Here is a 13,448-nt window from a genome sequence, read left to right as displayed (position 1 = left end):
TTCCTCTATGCTCCATTGTTGTCCAAAAACTATTAAAAACACATAAATGAGCCAAATCGTTACACTGGGTAGAATGTTCCTTCATTACAATGAATGTGGGCACTGCAGGTTTTTTTTTTTGTCAATCCCACATACACCATGCTGGCGCCATACATACTCACTGGAGCACCAAATGTGTTTACTCCTTTTTGAGTAAAGATTACTCAAATTTACATGGAGGAAATAATTTAACCTTTTTTTCAAAAATAAAACAAAACAAAAAAGTATATTAGTGAGCCAGTATTATAGATTTACATTTTCAGTAGAAACCAATGGGATTGGGGCTGCGTGCCACAGACAGGATGGGAAAGTCGAAAGTATTGAGAGATAAACCATTACATTGTTGGATTTGGTCTTTTCATGAGATTTGTTGACTGTAACAATAATATAAAATATCACCAGCCATAGAGAATTTACACCTGAAGACCTCTGGAGATGCTGATTGCAGGTCTCCAGATTGACTAATGCACTGTAAACCCGAACGTTCAAAGTAATTAAATAGATTAAGTAGTGTATACTCAAAGTTTTAGAACAAGTTCTACTAACTTAATTTTGTCAAGTTGGTGTAACATGTTCTTCCTTTTTGAGTATTGTTAACTAATATTTTTTGATTAAATGGAACTATTTTGTGTATAAGTAAGCATAACTTAAAAACATAACTTAAGTACAATGTAATAGAATTGAGTAATAACATACTAAGAATGATAAAGTCCTGTTATTTCTATTGTTTAAAATAGGGATGATTTAAAAATAAACTGAATTTATATAGCACATGTTAAAATACAATAAAATCTCAAAGTGCTTTACCAAATAAGTAAAATCGATCATAATAAATAAATTGCAATAGCAAATGGTCTGAAATGCATTAGACATTAGTGGAGGACAAAATGTTTTTATTTTATTTATTTTTTGCTTCATCAGTTTAATGTAGCCTATATATTCTTTTTATTTTATTTAAGCAGCTGCAGGGATAATTTTGTATGGAGAGTTAATCTCTGATTCAACCTGGCGGCAGAAGGTGGCGCTAATTTGCACACTACACTGATTCCTTACCGCTCTTTGGAAAAACACAGAAGAAGAAAAGTTTGAACAACGCAGCAAGGCGGGAAGCAGCAGACAGTAGGGTTGCAGAAACTACCTACGCAGCAGCAATCAGGCTCACTGGACTTACTGTAAGTTTTGAATGTTAATATTCATTCGCTTTTACTTCTTTTATACATTTTGTGTGTGTTTGTCTCAGAGAGCGTAGACCTTCTCCAAGCCCCCGCCCTTCACTGGCTTATCACGGGAGTCTTGTAGGGATTGGCAACTTGTCAGATATAGGTTAGCTGCTAAAGAGCTAGCTAGCCACTTAGCGCGACCACTAACGTTACCAGAGAGTATTTAGAAGGACTTTGACGTTACGCACTCCAGCAGCACAACTAGCGACCTAGCTACCACTAACCGACTCCCTGAAGAATTTGACACGGATGAATCTAGTAATCACACGCTCATTCCCCGCTTAAAGGTGGTGTTAGAAAATTAGTTGTTAGTAGAAGCACTAACAGACACCTCGTATGCGATAGTTAGTTTTTTGTTGCTGGAAACTTTCAATAGTGCACAAAAGAGCATAAACGCCTCAAACTGAGTTCCTACACTGCAAGTCCGCGCTCTCTGTGTAGCTTCTAGGGACGCTAGTTTTAAATTCTGTGTGAGCAGACTGTCTGAGACACGGAGATTGCTGTTAACAGAACGAGTCAACTGCCCGTGCCTGCCTACTTGTGTTGCCTCGGTTTTAAAACAAACGACCCTGCTGGAGACAAGCTGCTTTTCATGACAAAGATGAATAAAGTAAAAACCCTTAACAGTAAAGCTTTGGTTTGTAGAAATGGTATTATTGTTGATTAACCATGCACTAAGGTTCAAGTGTGGCTGCTTTTCTTTACAGTAATGTTAATTTTGCTTGATGGCTTTAGTAACTTGACACTTATGGGGATTAAATGAAAAGATCATTAACAGGGAACATTTATAAATGGAAGTATTTATAATTTGACACTCTTTGAATCTTTTAATTGTTCAGTTTCAGATCAGTTTATGCCTTTGCATCTTGCGTTTCCAGTTTCAAGAAGTTAAGGAAGATAACTGGAGATGTGATAACGATACCAGGTAATCCAATGAATGTGAATTCTTCTATCACCCTCCCCGCCCTCTAAATACCAATAACTTGAATTGTTGTTTTTTTTCAGACAAGGTTTTAGTGTGGTAACCCCAAATTATAACGACTCCCAACACACACATCATTGTTTTTCTACTTGCCTGTTTGATAAAAATAAAGTGTGTTTGCTGTATTTAAGTCAACAAATAATGAATGTGTTCTGTTCCACGAATACTACTAATCATATTTTACTTATCTTTGTATTTGCTTGCCAAAATTGTTGAAGAAGACTGAGAAGAAACTGACCCTCATTAGAAAGATGATGGAGACCACATTTCCCCTCATCCAACAGACCATAGTGATGTCCTGCCCACCAGTGAACGACCTCATGGACCTCTGGCCTGCTCTTAAAATAGAGTCTGAGGTAATATGGATCAGCTCTCTCTTTTAAAGTGAAAATTGTGATTCTTACTCATTTGGCTGATATTTTTTCTTTATGAATGTGTGCAAGATTCTTCAAATTGAACTGTTTTTTAATAAGTGTTGTTGCTGTATTCTCCTCTGGCTGTTATTTCTATGTAGTTGTATGCAGAGTTCCAGCGGATTACAAATCAGAACCTGGCCGCCCACGCGCGCTATGCTGAGCTTGACCGCTATCTTCCTCGACTGATGACCTTATTCAGACGGAAGGCATCAAAAACTGGGAAGACAGCAGATGCTCTGGCTGAAATTTTAAAAATCCATGATGAACAGGTAAATAGATTTTTACACATTTCATAGGTTGAACCAGTAGAACATTGAACAGGTTCAATGATTGAAATGAGCTTTTTGACTTTTGCAATTAGTCCACTTTGTTTGCCATTTGTCTGATTGCATTAAAGATGTTAACAGGTTATTTGTGGACATATGTTCTGTTTGGACTGTTTAAAATCAGCTTTATGTAAACTCTTCAGTATATGCAATTCTGTTTTTTATCTGAATAGGAAATCTATGACATACACACCAAGTGCACTACTGTTCTCCACGTCCTTCCTGTGTATCTGCGTGAGGACGTCTCTGGATGTTTAAGAACCTGCACAGTGAGTCTCCTTAAGTCACTAACAGATTCTGCTGTGTATTATCTAACCCTTAAATACTAACATTTTATTCAATGTTCAGTAAAACATTTTCTTGTAAATGTCCTTGGTTTCAGTCAGCACTTAGATTCTCTGGTATTTTGGCTGATTCATGTGTGCAGAACATGGATCTTATGTTTTTCAACTCTTACAATGAGACCCAGGTCTCTTTTGTAAAAGTGGTATTGGATTTCAATGGGACTTGGTTAAGGAAAGACAAATTATGTCATCTGTTCTGTTCCATGTGTTAGTTTGTGATTAGTATCTCTTTTTTCATTCATTCAGGATGAGTCTGATGAGCCAGAGCTTGATGGTGTTGCAGTGGGCCTCATTACTTTCATCGGTGACCATGACGCAAGTCCAGTTCACTACCACCCTGTGAGAATCACTGTCGTCATTGAAAGTGATGCCGTGGTCAGCCTTCCCAGACTTGGCGATGCCTTCCTGGTAATCTGTGGAGTGATCTATGCACTACACCTCAGCTATCCCAAAGCACTGACCAACACTTTTGAATTCACTCTAAAGATTTAACTTGGTCTAGAAAGTGGTAAACTATCCCCGAGGTTGCAGACCCTCAAGAATGAATTAATGATGTAGAAACTCATCTGAAAAAAGGCTGCAGGGTAAAGCTTATAAAAGGCTAGTTCAAAGTTATCTCCTTTTGTCTAAATAATGCCTCAAAAAGTTACTGCACTACTGCAGGTGTTCAGCCAATAGGCCCAAACTACTCAATATGCCTTTGTTCTTATTAATATAATGCAAAAGTAACGCTTAATGTTTTGTATGTTTTAATGTTTTTCTTAACCATTGTGGGCTGCGCAAGATGACTCACATTTCACTGTGCATTTGATATGGTTTGTAAAACATTTACATTTTAGAGTTTTAAGTGAAAATGTTCTTAAACTCTATAGAATATTTGAAATTTCATCCAAATTGCTGCCCTGTCGCCTTACTCAGGAATTAGCAAGGAAGCCAAAAGCAGTGTTTTTCTTTTATAGCTGTAACGGACGCTAACTTCATTTTGGTATTATTGTTTTGATTACTCCGATTATTTTCCTGACTATCTGATTAGTTGTCTGGTCAATATCAGAAATGTGTGATAAATATTTATTTCCTAGGGCCTTAAAGAAACATGCCTACCGTATTTTCCGGACTATAAGTCGCTCCGAGTTATAAGCGCCATCAGTCAAAAAAGCGTCATGAAGAGGAAAAAAACATATATAAATCGCGCGGACTATAAGTCGCATTTATTTAGAAATGTATTTCACAAAATCCAAAACTACACAATAGCACCCAGAACAACAGGCTGAATACGGTAGGTGTCCGTATGTTAACGTAACACATTAACAGTTATTAAACTATACAATAGCACACAGAACAACTACCAGGCGTGGCGGACGTAGCGAGCTAACTGCACCGTTGACAAGCCTCTCCCAGCAGCACGTTGTTCAAGCACCCATGTGTGACTCGTTCCTCCAGCTCTGGCCATCTTGCTTTCAGCCCGATTAGCTTTCTTTGTTTTCTTCATTGCATAAGAGTCACCTTTTCGCGCCAGTCCCTCACAAGTTTCTCCCTTGTTTCAAACTTTCTTTCTGCTGCTCGATTACCGTTTTGCGCTGCATATTTTACTACCGGCAGTTTATCTCTTTTCTCTTTCTCAGTTGTCTTTAGGAGCAGCATTCTAGTTGTCACAAGCATAGACGCCCTCTTGCGGCTGTAGATGGTAATGTGTTCAGTATGAATTAACATTTAAAAACATGTTAAATTATATATATTTTGATATACAAGTCCGCACAAGTCACAGGACCAGCCAAAGTAGGAAAAAAAAGTGCGACTTATAGTCCGGAAAATACGGTACTTATTGGGATTTATTCACAGTATCCCCCAGAGTTAGATAAGTCCATACATACGCTTCTCATCTCTGTCGTCCCGTATCTCTGTCTGACGCACCCATGCGCAGCTTAGCACAGATCCTGGAGGTATTTGGCTCCATCTATGCTCCTAATAAGTGACAAAATAACGCCAACATTTTCCTATTTACATGTTGTGATTTGTACAACATGTGCTAAGCTGGGCTAGCAGTGGGTGCGCCAGACAGAGTTACAACACACACTGAGATGAGAAGGGTATTTATGGACTTCTCTAACTCTGGAGGATACGGTTGAATAAGACAAAGTCCCATTAAGTTCGGTGTTGTTTTAAGTGACCAGGAACACATTTGGAAGGATAGGATCAGAGAAATTTTTAGTTTTTCTTCTTAAAAATCTCTCAAATTTATTTATTTATTTAATATACAATTAAAGTATATAAGTATATTTTAAAATTATTTTTTATTTTAATTTATAAATGTTTTTCTATTTCATTTTAACATGTAACTGTTCAAAAGCAGACGTTCACGACTTTAAGATATATTAAGTTAGTTAAACTTAATGTAAGTGAGGCAATCGGTTGCCTAAAAATTTTTAAGTTTTGAATCACATGTTTTTAAGTAAACAAACTCAACATATTTGACTAATGTGTACTTAAAACAATGACAAAACAAACTAATAAACATTGAGTTTTATTAACATAAAAATTGTGTGGTTGTGTACTTATTTTTTTAAGTTCTGTGAACTTATTCCTGTGGTTTGAAAACTCAAAACTGTAAGTCATAATAACTGAAAATAATTGAGTTCCCTTAACAGAAAACTAAGTCATATTAACTGCAAATATTTGAGTTGAGCTAAATGAGCACTTTTAATTTAACTGTTATCAAAAGGTACAAGTAGCAATTCAACCAACCTTTTAAGTTCGGAAAATTTTGACTTTTAAGTTAATCAACTTAAAAAAAGTGAGGCAACTGATTGCCTCACTTTTTTTGAGTTCTGGTAACTTATTCGGGTTTACAGTGTGCTGTTTTCAAGGTAAAAAATCATTCTATTTCAATACACTGTTGGACAGTTGTCATGAATCATACAAGGAGAGAATGTTCAAATGAATGGTTATTTGTTACCTTACGCAATCTGTGGTCGAACACTCGCTGCAAGTCTGCAGTTAAATCTAGCAATGTGTTGTTTCTTTTAAACTGATTGTGTTTTGACATCATATTTCTTAGCTTATGTGGATATTATTTTTTTTCAGTATGCTATATGTGTTGCTTAGATACGATAACATTCTTAATCGGAAATAGTTTGTTTTAGTAATAGAAGTAGTCTTGATGAGAAAGTGCAGATTCAATTAATTGTGGTTCACTCTTTTTCTCACATATTATACAGGACACATTAACAATGATAGAGGAGCAGAGTGATTGGATTCTGGGTCTTACCAATAAATTGCTGGTGGAACTTTGATCATTATTTTCCAGACAGATGGCATTAGCCCCTTTTTTATGGATACTCTGTGACCCTTTACATTTTTCCACAATTGCCTTTAATGGTATGAATGCAATATAATTGAGCTGACATTTCCCGTACTCGCGTTCACTGTCACAAGAGCAATGAGTCAACCTGATGAAGAAAACTGTATGTAAATGTGAATCCATCTGCTCTGTTTGCGGCTTCAAAGGAAGATGTGTGTGTTTTACCCGAGGTATTGATATTTGCTGCTCCTGGTACCCAGCTGAGTTGAACCAGGGGTCAATCCACCGGTCCAATTTGTCAGTAAACGCAGGCTTATTCCCCTCAGTTATTCCAGTCAATAATGTTTGACCTCATGTGAAAAGCAGGAACACAAAGGCAGAGAAAGTGGTACTCACAGACTTGGGAGCTGCAGTCACTAACCGCAGTCTCACATCAAAGGGAAAAAGCATGTGTCACCATCATCAGTTCTGGTATTTATGCAACCATGAAAGTTGCATATCGATAGTGTCAGTGTGGCAGGGAGGATAAGCCTACAAAGGGAAGGCTAACGTGAATTTAGAGTGGGGGGGTGATGGGTGTTTGTGGAGGAGCAGATAAGAGTTAAGGGCTTTTTTTAGGATCTGACACATTTCAGTGTGAGGTGATATTGTCTGCCTTTTATTCATACAACCCTAACATCCATATGTTCATTGTCATTGTACAGAGTGCACATAACTCACTCACGCCTGGAACACATTCAAATTGAGTGTGTCACACTTAACTTTCAAATGCACCCATTGTTTTTATTTGGCAGCATTTTGTGATGCATCAGACCACCTTCACTTGTCTACTCTTAAACTGTTTCGATATTCGGAAGCATTTAAAAAGCAGCCAGACCTGTGAAGTTGAGCTTAGCCACACTTACAATATGTAGAAGGGTATTGCTTCAGCACAGTGGTGGAAAGTTACATCACTGAAAATTTGAGGTCGATTTTATGCTACTAAATACTTCTACAACACTTAATTTCAGAGGGACATATTGTACTTTGTACTCCACTACATTTCTAAGATTTGTTTTGGACATTTTAAATTGAAGAACATAAAATAAGCTTATGAAATACAATGCATTGTATCACAAGATTAAACCAGTGACTCCCAACCTCTTTGGCCTAGCCTTTTCAAAAAGCAGTGTCATGTTCGGGGCCCTTTTTTGAGGTGTCTCTAAGTTTAGTCTAAAAGCTATTTTACATATAATATGTGTATGTATGTGTGTGTGTGTGTATATATATATATATATATATATATATATATTGATTAAACTAGGTTAAAATCAATTCCACCATCCATTTACATTATTAAAATGCAGAGATGCTCACAAGTCTCTGAGCTCGAGTCCTCTCGTTGTTATGAGTGTTGTATCACCTGCTTTGTTCCATCCAGGCTTCTCAGCACACTGCATAGCTACTTATAAGGAATTCAAAGCATTTATAAAATGAATAACTAACCTATTTTTAACTTAGAGGCCACAACCATCTAATGTGCACTGTGTCTACAACTAATGACCCCAGACTCTTAAACCCAGTGTAACTTTAACTAAATTAAACTGTAACGTTACATGATCAACAATAAACCCGTATTGGGGCGCAGCCAACGTTAATAATTAACGTGGTGGCAGCCAGCGGGACGTAAATGATTACGTAACATTAAATCCTCCGAAAAGTTTGGGAAACAGACAAACAAATGCTCATTCATCTTTTCGTAACATCTAGCAAACAATATTCAGAGTTTACCTCCGTAGGTCGTAGCTAAAGCTAAGGATCAAGCTAACGTTAGATAGCCAATGCTGAGCTAAACATGCATATCAGAGTGCGTTTTCAGGCTTCTGATTAAATGAGATGTGGTTGAGCCAGGATCCTTTATCTTGATACTGCATATTTTGCATTCAGCGATTCTTTTGTTTGGGCCTTGTTGTCTGAATATTAAAGCCAAAGCTTCTGATGAATGGCACAGCAGTTGCCGGTGCGGTCAACATGTTTGTTGTCCTCTCTCACATGTAGCTGCACGCAGCAGATACGTTACATACTACGTGTTACTTAGGTAAGTTAGATGTTACGCAGGGATGGGAATATCATTCAGCTCATTAGACTTTTTTTTTTTAAATGAAGATTGTTCACGAGTCCCGAATCTTGAGTCCGATTTGAGTCTGAAGTCTTTTGAGGACGAATCTCAAGCAAGTCTGAAGTCACTGTGTGTGCGACTGAGTTCGAGTCTCAAACTTGAGTCCCCATCTCTGATTTCTTCACCATCTGTGTTGTTTGTAGAACTGTAAAGGAGGCCTACCCATCGTAATGTAAATCAGAACTTCAGTAAGATGGATCCTTCATGTTTCAGTCCTCCTGTCTGCAGTGATCCAACAGAAATGTCGGACGAAATACGACCTTCAGATTAAAGGCATCTGTCATTAATTTTTTGGATTTTTAGTGCAGCCCATCTCCAGGACAGCAGACGGAGGATATTAAGAATTAATTAACAGCACCACAATTAGTTTTCGAGTTTAAGTATAAAAAGGGTTTCATTCTCATTCCAGACTGCAATGTCCCAAAGCTACGTGCGTCACAAGTGTCATTTAAGTAGCATTAGCGCACCATTTAGGGTTTTGTTTTTTATTGTCCATGAAGATGCAGCATACATTGTAGCATGAGATGCTGGAAGGTTAGAAATGTTTATATCTAGTTCTGATACCTTAAAAATGTTAACTACTTAACAAATTCACAGTGTGTGAATCAGAAAGGAAGTTATTCACACACATGGACCAGTTTGGTATTGTGCATATGTGCACATGCCTGAACTGCTATATAAAATACCCCTCTGAATCAATGGTGCTAACTTCAGGACTCTATAGCTTTTATTTGAGCCTCCCCCAGGCAGTCAGCAACAAGGTGGGGAGTAGAGACTGGAGTGCATTCACTGCCTCAGGTTCTGTCTTGGTGTAATAAAGAAATATTTCATGTGTGACACTCACACAGCCTATGGGCGTACACTATCTAAAGCAGACTTTGAGCTAGCAATAATTAACGTAAACATATGGTGTGTGCCTCCATTGAATTGTGCCTCTCCTCCACGCAGCCTCAGTCTTATGCAGCGCCTCAGCTAGAAATAATCCACTGCACATGCTAATCACTTGGCAATTGATTTGGCCCTTTTTGGTCTAACAATTTCTGTAAACCACTGAATTGATCCGAGAGAAATCAATTAACAGCTCAGGGTAGGTAAATAAGAACAAAAATATGGATTGTTCTGTGTACAGTATGACCATCTGAGCAAATTTTGGCTGCAGCTTGTGTGTTTGTGCAAAGATGCTCAGCATGAGCAAATTCCAGTCAGGTTCGACAAGCCCCAGGTGAACTGTGATAACCAGGCAGTCTGCAGTGATAAAGTTATCTTATATCCATCAAGAGGAAAATGCACTTAACCCTCAACATTCAGGCCTGCTGTGTTATCAGCACCATAATGGAAATTGATAAAAGAAAGCTGTCTTATCATAATCCCACATACATAACAGCGGGGAATTGCTATTTTAGGAGGCTACAGGCGAAAGAGCCGGGCGAAACAGAGAGGGCAGGAAGAGTGTTGCCTCCTGGTTGGAGATCAGATGCTATCAGGCTGTATTGATGGAGCAGCTCGTGGAGATGCAAGTAGCGTCGGTTTGTCATAAGACATTTCTCATAACTGGCCAGACTGTCGCTGTCATGACAAGGGCGCAGTAGCTAAGCAACGGCTGACTCAGCGAAATCCTTGGGCCTGAAGCAGGACTTGCACAGAAATAAAACCCTGATAAGCATTAAAAAGTGAGGAAGAGACGGGGGCATTGGGAGTTATTAGAGATAGTGGGAGTAAGAGACCCAAATGTGAGAGGGAGATTATTATAGAGACAGTAAGAGGAAGAGAGAGAGAGAAAGGAAAAGTGGGGCTGCATGAATTTGCTAGATGCTGACTCCATTTGTTTGTGTCCCTGTGCATTTTATTAAGCCTCTAACATTTTTGGGGGGGGGGGGGGGGGGGGGGTTTTTTTTTTTTTTTTTTTTTTTTTTTTGTGTTTTAAAAAAAAAGAGTTAAAAAAAAATTTTTTTTTTTTTTTTTTTTTTTTTCTTTGTTTATTCCCAGAATCTGCTGATGTGGATTTACCCTCTAAATTTAGAAAAGAGTAAAAACCAAACCTACAAGGGAAAATTCATAAAACATTTGAAAAATGGAGATTTATCCATCAGGCGTGCATATAAAGTACATCATTTGCAACCTCATTGATTTCCTGCATAAAGCATGTCCTTGAATTGATAGGTGCAATAAACATATGTGTAGGTCACTCTGAATTCTGGATGCCAGACTCATAACTTCACTATTCAGTTCAAATAAAAGGAATAGTAGACTTTCTGTTTAAGAATGAGGAGGAAAGAAGGACTGTAAAAGTGAGAAGTCGATCAAAAATGAAAAGGAACAGTATTCGTGTGGAGAACGTTGTAAATGTCTTTTCCGTCAGGATTCCTTCCTCCAGCTCACGCTGTGCTGAGGGCTCTCTTATGTGTCCAGATACCCCACAGAGACGTTGATTAAGTCAAGCTGAAGGCCAATGCCTGCCTGCAATCGAGAGCTCCCAGCTCACTCAGTAAGCTATCAGGTGACCCGTCTCTCTTACTCATTCACTCTCCAGTTAGATACTGATGCTGAGAGGAGCATTTAGAGGCTGGGCTCCAGCCCCAAAAAACATTCTGCTGGGTGTTGATAACCAGCAGGTACCAAGAGGTGGAGGAAAGAAGGGTGGGAGTGGAGGGTTGGGCTGAGGATATGGCAGTACTGGGAGGCGGAGGAGGGTAAATGATCTCTGAAGGCCACCTTATTAATGGAGCCTTTTCATTACTAGCACTAATGCAAATGATTGGTGGGGCTAATGAGCACCTAGGTCCGTGTGAATGAGGGCTCTGTGGAGCAGCAGTGTGTGACGATCATAGCGGGAGACGAAGGTGATGAGTTTTGAACATCATATCTGGTCATGATGAACATTTTGCTTGTACATGAACAGGAGGAATAGAGAGAGAAATGGATGAATGAGCTGATGGGTCGGCAAGTCAATTGTGCTGCAACTCAATATGGCAGGCTGCTACAGGCAAGAGGGTACAAGATGAGTGGCCGAGGGGACGAGCGTATTTCACTGTCAGTGGTTTGAAGTGAGGTAAAGCATGGAAAATGTCTTTGTCACCTTCCGTAAAGCGCTTGTACACTCTCGTTGTGTAAGCATTTAAAAAACGATGGAGCGCAGCACACTCTTTGAAAGCGCGGCATCCCCTCATCAAATGTGATGAGAGTTGCGTGATATTCCATTTATACTCTTTACCGAACACCAGCGCAGTTCCCCCCGGAAACAACCCCCCATACCCCCCCCCCCGCTCCTAGTTTGTGCTGTACTGTGTTAAAGACAGCCTTGGTGGTTGCTGTGAACCTAGAGCATGTAGATGGATTTAGCCCAATTTACAGCATGGTGTGTACAGGATCAGTTCTGGCTCAGGAGTGTCTCATGTGGGCTCTCCCAGGGGTGCTGCGGGGGGAGGACCTGAAGCCACTGATTGATGGTCAAGGACCCCCTCCTCCCCATCCCCTTTGCTCAGAAGAGCCCATCTCTGAAGCTGTTTCCTCGGGGGAATTGGGATGCTGCCTGGCTGGCTGCGGTCTGTGCGCCACTCGTGACAGCCTGCTTGGAGAATACGACCAAAGACTCAAGGGATGAATCATCCGCTAAACGACAAATGAATGAATTGGAGACTTGACCCAACACAAAAACATGGCAGATTCTGTTTTATTCTCCTTGCTTCTTGCATTTTCAGGTGTACGTATAAAACTTAACGCAAGCGAACGCAAGACTTCTGGATTTCTGAATGGAGCTCAAACCTTACAAATCCAACGTGTGTGTGATGGTTAAAGGGCTGACAAGAGGAAGGTAAAGGAGCTCACGCTATTACTTCATGAATGATGTGTTCCAGTTAGGGATGCACGATATTGGATTTTGGCCGATATTCGATATGCCGATATTTTCAAACTCATTTTGGCCGATGCCGATACCGATGTATATACACATTTTTCCCCTGATATACTGTTCACTTTAATTCTACTGAAGAGAAATCCAAGTATCTCTCCTGTACTACCTTTACCTTATTACAGTCATGTGTTGTAGATAAGGCAATACACAAGACCAACAACATTTGATTCTACCATAAATGTATCATTTTACAAATGTAGACAGACATTCACCCCTGAAAAATTGTTAAATTATTTAACTTGGAGGAGAATAAATTATATACCAGTGCCACATTTTATTTTTAAGTTCAGACTTCAAACTTCAGTCCTTAGGAGTAAAATAAATAAAAATAAATTTTCAAATAAAAAATGTAACTCATCTCCTACTTGAACAGGTCTGCCAAATGCCTTACATCAGAGGCAACGCTAAACAGCTGTTCACTGTCAACACGTAGCACGACACGCACTTGTTCTCTTTCTATTTTCCATTTCTCAAACGTATTATCAAATGCAGATGCAATTGGAGCTGCTGTGTGAGAACCGGAGCATTCCTGTGAGTGTAGGTCGGACAGCTTTTTTAAGGGTGAAGTCTTCGTCTATCCACTGGGCAGTGAGGCTCAACATGCTAACAGGACTCACGCTTGATGTCCAAATGTCCGCTGTCCGTGGTAAAGCTAATGTGACTAGCGCCGCGAGGAGTTTTTCAATGTGACTGGCGACAACACTCTGGAGTTCAGATAACGGCACATCAGAAAAGTAGCGCCGGCTAGGCATAGC

General features: G+C 39.3%; 1 protein-coding gene and 1 long non-coding RNA gene across 4 annotated transcripts in view; both read left to right on the top strand.

The window, feature by feature from the left end:
• Positions 1–13,448, top strand: part of negr1 (neuronal growth regulator 1) — a 194,638-nt gene that overhangs the window by 169,047 nt on the left and 12,143 nt on the right. The gene's annotated exons all lie outside the window — the stretch shown is intronic.
• LOC120565325 lies at positions 1,058–2,515 on the top strand. The gene is made up of 3 exons (XR_005640221.1): positions 1,058–1,211; positions 2,138–2,184; positions 2,460–2,515. It is a non-coding gene; the product is annotated as an uncharacterized LOC120565325 (long non-coding RNA).

Source organism: Perca fluviatilis, chromosome 9, assembly GCF_010015445.1.
Source record: "Perca fluviatilis chromosome 9, GENO_Pfluv_1.0, whole genome shotgun sequence".
NCBI classification, from domain to species: domain Eukaryota; kingdom Metazoa; phylum Chordata; class Actinopteri; order Perciformes; family Percidae; genus Perca; species Perca fluviatilis.
Note: the sequence above shows the minus strand (reverse complement) of the source record. Positions and strands in the feature narration are given on the sequence as shown.